Source organism: Phyllostomus discolor, chromosome 8, assembly GCF_004126475.2.
Source record: "Phyllostomus discolor isolate MPI-MPIP mPhyDis1 chromosome 8, mPhyDis1.pri.v3, whole genome shotgun sequence".
In the NCBI taxonomy this organism is placed as follows: domain Eukaryota; kingdom Metazoa; phylum Chordata; class Mammalia; order Chiroptera; family Phyllostomidae; genus Phyllostomus; species Phyllostomus discolor.
In genome coordinates this window covers 70,398,165-70,404,164 of record NC_040910.2, presented here as the reverse complement: position 1 = coordinate 70,404,164, position 6,000 = coordinate 70,398,165, and the positions used below count along the sequence as shown (strand labels likewise).

The window sequence follows — 6,000 nt, the reverse complement described above, 5'->3', positions numbered from 1 at the left end:
AGCCCTTTTCCCTCCAAACACAGGGATGGCAGCATACACACCTGCAGTGGAAATGAGGGGTCTCAGAGGCCTGGCTAGAGAGACAGGATTTAAATTTCTTTATTCCTTTCCCCAGCACTGAAGTCTTGCTCAACTTCAGCTGAGCAGTGAGGCGGACACTGTTGCCTCACTTCTAGAAGATGAGCCCCAGCCTTCCTGGCCCAAACCCACTTCCTGTCCTTGTGCCTCTTTTGTCAGAAGGTGATTCTCATGCTTCCTGTTGATTTCTGCTTTGTTTCAGCTGGTCCTGGTGTGCTGCTGTTGATCTGATCAGTGACAACTGGGACACGGGACCAGGTACATTGGGACAGTGGGGGGTCTTCCGGGAGAAGGTCTGAGCCAGGTGAGGGCTAACCTGAGACACACCAGAGTGGGGCTCCTCCTTGTGGTCTGAGGACCCTCTCTGGCCATGTGGTGGGGGACTGTCAAAGGCTAAAGTTAGTTTGTGAAGTTGGTAATGCTCCTGTGGGGTGACACCACGGTTTGCTTAGGTGGCTTCCTAAAACATGTTGTCTGCCCGCATTCTTCTCATATCTCATCACCTTGATGTGGTTTTCTATGTCCCGGACTGCCAGGTAGCATTGTTCTGGGGCACAGAGAGTTTCTTGGCTTCAGACAGGTTTATCTGGGACTGACTGAGACACAGTTGGTGTGATGCTTGAAATTCTGCTGAGCTGAGCAAGTCAGGGGCTCGTTCGTGATTAAGTGCCGGCACCTGGTTTCACTTACGCATCAGTCACTCTGCTCCCCTCTGAGCCTGTTTCCTCATCTACAAAATGACAACACATCTCTATTTTGTGGGGTTTCTTGTGATGCTTAAGCAGAATAATGATTGTGAAAGTGCTTCGTAAACTGCAAGATGGTATGCTTCAGGGTTTGAGGTTCCTTTTATTTCATTTTCTAAATGAAACTAGACTTTTTAAGATGATAATATGATAGTTGAAAAAATCCAAATAATACAGAGAAAGCTATCACATAATTCCATTCTCAAAGACTACTATTGATACATCGGTGTATATACTTCTAGATTAAAACAATTAAACCATTTTTGATTGTGGTAAAATATACTTAACATAAAAATTTTAAAAACTTTGCCCTGGCTGGCGTAGCTCAGTGGATTGAGCGTGGGCTGTGAACCAAAGTTTGCCAGTTTGATTCCCAGCCAGGGCACATGCCTAGGTTGCAGGCCATGATGCCCAGCAACCGCACATTGATGTTTCTCTCTCTCTTTCTTTCTCCCTCTCTTTCCTCTCTAAAAATAAATAAATAAATAAAATCTTTTTAAAAACTTTTAAAAACTTTACCATTGTTAAGTGTGCAGTTCACCGTTCCATCCATCTCCAGAACTCTTCTCATCTTCCCACATGGAAACTCTGTGCCCATAAACTCTAACTCCCTGCTGCCCTCTCCCTTCACCACTCTACCTTCTGTCTCTGGGAATTTGGCCCCTCTGGGTACCTCATTTTAGTGGAGTCATACAGCCTCTGTCTTACTGTGGCTGCCTGAACTCACTCAGCATAATGTGCTCAAGGTTCCTCTGTGCTGTAGCATGTATCAGAATTTCCTTCCTTTTTTTGGCTGAATAATATTTCATTGTATGTATATACCATATTTTGTTTATCCACTCATATGTTGATGGACATTTGGGTGGTTTCTACCTTTTGGCTACTATAAATAATGCTGCCGTGAACATGGGTGTGCAAATATCTGTTTGAGTCTTTTGAATTCTTTTGGGTATATACTCACAATTAGATTTGCTGGGTTATATGGTAATTACATTTTTTAATTTTATAAGGAATCTTCATGATACAGAGAAAGCTTTCATATAATTCCATCCTCAAAGATTATTATTGATACATTGGTGTAGCAAAAGTATTTGTTTTCCATAGTGGCTGTACCATTTTACGTTCTTATTAGCAGTGCACAATTTCTCCACATGCTCGCCAATGCTTGTTATTTTCTGTTGTTGTTTTTTAAAATTGTAGCCACCCTAATGGGTATGCAGTGGTATCTTGTAGTTTTGACTTGCATTTCCCTAATAATTAGTGATGTAGAGCATCTTTTCATGTGCTTATTAGCCATTTGTGTATCTCTTTTGGCAAAATGTCTCTTCTAGTCCTTTCCTACTTTTTTTTTTTTTTTTACTTGTATGAGTTCTTTATCCTGGAAATTAACTAGACTTCTAGACTTCTAAAACAATTTTTAGAAAAGGTTCTATTTTTTAAAAGATTTTATTTATTTATTTTTAGAGGTGGGGGAGGGCGGGGAGAAAGAAAGAGGAAGAAACATCAATGTGTTGTTGCCTCTTGCATGTCCCCTACTGGGGACCTGGCCTGCAACCCAGGCATGTGCCCTGACTGGGAATGGAACCAGTGACCTTTGGGTTTGCAGGCTGGCACTCAATCCACTGAACCACACTAGCCAAGGCTAAAACAAATAATTGTTTTTTAAAGATTTTATTTATTTATTTTTAGAGAGGGAAGGGAAGGAGATAGAGAGAGAGAGAGAAACATCAATGTGTGTTTGCTGTGGGTTATGGCCTGCAACCCAGGCATGTACCCTGACTGGGAATCGAACCTGCGACACTTTGGTTCGCAGCCTGCGCTCAATCCACTGAGCTACGCCAGCCAGGGCTAACAAATATTTTTTTATGTGAAACTTTACTTACTATTATGTAACCTTTTTCATTTAATAACATCTCTTGCGTATTATCTCATGTTAGTTTATAAATATCTGCCTTGTTTTTATTAATAGCTGCATAGTATTCCAATATATAGATGCACCAGGATTTATTAAACCATAATCCTACCAATGGATGTTCAGGTTTTTTTCAATTTATTGATATAATAATAAAGAAAATACTACAGTAAACATCATTGAACATACATCTTTACATACAGGTCCTATTATTTCCTTAGGATAAATCCTTACAAGTTGATTTCTCAGTGACAAGTTATATATATATATATATATATATATATATATATATATATATATAAATTCATTTTTCCAGATTCCTCTAATAAATGCCATACCACTTTATTTTAAATTTCATATCCACTTTTATTAAAACACATAAGCTTACAGTGAAAAAGAGCAATTCCCTATTCTACTTCCCCACTTCCAAGTTCTCCTTACCAAGAGACAAACACATTTAATTATCTTAGTTGTTTCTATTTCCAAAGAAAGTGCCTATATGGCTATTTTTTCTACTCTGATCATTATCTGTTGACTTCTTCTTATTAAAGGTAAGGATATTGCACTCATATCACCCTATCCACATTACTGCTCCCCCAACTTTCTAACATGGTTATATCACAAGTTTTGTTTCAATTAATGTTCATGTTTATGTTATATAAGTAAGTTTCATTATGACTACGTTAAGCATTGTTCTCTGAGCTACATGGCTGCTGCTGCTGCTGATTACTTCTTTTCTTTTGTCTGATTTCCCCCCTAGAGTTAATGGTTGCCTCAGTTTTCTGTTTCCTTAATTTTATATACATATCACTGATCCCTCTCCAACAGAGCTATTAAATTCCTCTCAATACGATCAGACACATCAGATGATGTCTCAGTATTCATCTTCTGTCTGTCTTCAATTCCTCAGACACATCTCCCTGCAGTCTCATCCTTCCACTCAGTGTGCACTGGTTGCCCTCTCCACCTGCCGCTGAGCATTGTCCAGGGACACCCCTAGCATCACCCTGGAAATCCCTTTTTGTTCTCTTATGTGGATTCTCTCTCTTTTGGATCCTACTTTTTTTTAATGCTATTTTACATTTTTTTGAATTGTGGGAAAATGTACATAACATAAAACTTATCATATTAACCTTTTTTAAGTGTGCAGCTCAGCAGCATGAAGTACATTCACACTGTTGTGCAACCATGACCACCACCTGTCTCTAGAACTTTTTTATCTTCTCAGACTGGATCTCCGTGCGCATTAAACCCTAACTCCCCAGCCCCTGGCGACACCATTCTACTTCCTGTTTCTATGATTTTGAATTGAATCATACAGTACTTGTCCTTTTGTGTGGATTCTACACTTTCCTCTTTATTTACTTCCTTATTTTGGTGGCATACATTTTCTAAGACATAGGAGGTAAATTTTTTGAGTTGTTGACTGTTTGAAAAAAAAAGGCCTTTTTAAAACCCTTATACTTATTTAAGGGTGTGGCTAGATAGAGATGCTGTGTTGGAAATAATTTTCTCCGAATTTTAAAGGCAATGCTTCATTGTCTTAAAGCTTCTAGTCTACTGTTGAGAAGTCCTATGCTCTCTCCTGATTCTTGATTCTTGGTTTTATGTCTATGGAAGTTTTTAGGATTCTCTCTTCATCCTTGAGGTTCTGAAATTTCATTGGTGGGTATGTGTTCATTGATAGTGCTGTATGCTCAGGAGACCATTTCCATCAGAGAACTGATGTTATTCAATTCTGAAAAAATTTCTTGAATTATTGTCTTAAAAATAATTTCTTTCTCTCTCTCTTTTTTCTCTCTTTTTTTCAATGATGTCTTAAGGACATCATTTATTTTAGAAAGAGGGGAAGGGAGGGAAAGAGAGTGGGAGAAGAACATCAATATGAGAGAGAACTATTGATCCTGCAACCTAGGTATGTGCCCTGACCCAGAGTCAACCCGTGACCTTTCTGTTCACTGGACAATGCTCCAAACAGTTGAGCCCCACGGGCCAGGGTTAATTTCTTCCTCTTCATGTTTTCTGTTCTTTCTGGAGCTCCTTTCATTTGGACGTTGGACTTTTGGGTTTATCCTTTCATTTTCTTTCTTTCAATATCTTATTTGGGTAATCTATTTTTTTCTTCTTTTGGAGATGTTTTCTCAATTTTATGGTCATACCCTTCTATTTCAAACCTCTTTAAAAAAGGATTCTTGTTCTTGCTCCTTTTGTAGCCATATGTTCTGCTTCATGGATATAATATCTTTATTTCTCTGAAGGTATTTAAAGTTCTTCTTTTTCCAGCTTATTTCTGCTCCCTGCATTTTATCCATTATTCCTGAGTTTTATTTTGTTTTGCCTTTTGCATTGGAGACTTTCTCGAATGTTTGTTGATTCCTAATTCAATGTTCATTTTTATGATCAAGGAACTGGATGCTGATGGAGGTTGTGTGTGTGTGTTTGGGGTGGGGTGCTTGTTGGCTTTAAGCCTCTCTGTGGGATGGCCCATGCCATGTGGTTTGCTAGTCCTCTCTGATCTCCGGCCTGGAAGCTACTAGCCAGCCTCCAGTATTCTTGGGAGGCCATCAGGGAAAGGAAGCTGGGGTCTCATCATTCAATATGTGGCCTTTGAAGAATCCCCCCTCTCTCTATCCTACTTGCCTTCCTTTTATAGCATAGTGACAGCCGTTTCCTCTGTTGTGCCTAGTGTGCCCGGGGCTGGAGATTCCCTGGTGTAGTTTCTCCAGAAAATAAGCCTTCTCCTCCCACTGGTGTGGGGGAGAGAAATGCCTTGGCTTGTGGGTTGCCTGAATAGGGAAGTCTTAAGTGCTTTGTAAACATACCATACTTCCTGTTTTCGGCCCTACCTCGCCCAGACTTCTGACGCTTTCTGACGTAGCTGGCCATTCCAATTCCTGGGCCTTTCTGTGGTTCAGAGGCACAAAACTGTTTGCTTCTGGTTGGCATTGAATTTCCAGCCTTCTGTGATCCACCCCATTGGCTGCCACTCTCTTTCCATTTTCCGAGGTTCTATTGACATTTCTTGTCTGCTGTTGTCTTCCCTCTCGTACTCTGTTCTTGAGGATTCTTATGTTTTAAAATTCTTGTCCTGTCTGTTTTGTGGAGTTTCAGGAGGAAGTAAAGACACACATGTTCAAACCATCACAGTAACTGAGATGGCTGTAGCATTTTCACTCCAAACAGCATTGTCCCAGAGCTTTGTTCTCCACACATGCTTACCAGCACTAGGCATTATTATTTGTTTTAAATTTTGCTAATTTGATA

General features: G+C 39.8%; 1 protein-coding gene across 1 annotated transcript in view; it reads left to right on the top strand.

Annotated features, from left to right (window-relative positions):
- The first annotated feature begins 316 nt into the window (after window positions 1-316).
- NDEL1 (nudE neurodevelopment protein 1 like 1) overlaps window positions 317-6,000 on the top strand; it is a 56,209-nt gene continuing 50,525 nt past the window's right edge. The window contains exon 1 of the mRNA XM_028534285.2: window positions 317-336. The gene's annotated coding sequence lies outside the window, so the exon portion shown is untranslated. The remainder of the gene's footprint in view (window positions 337-6,000) is intronic.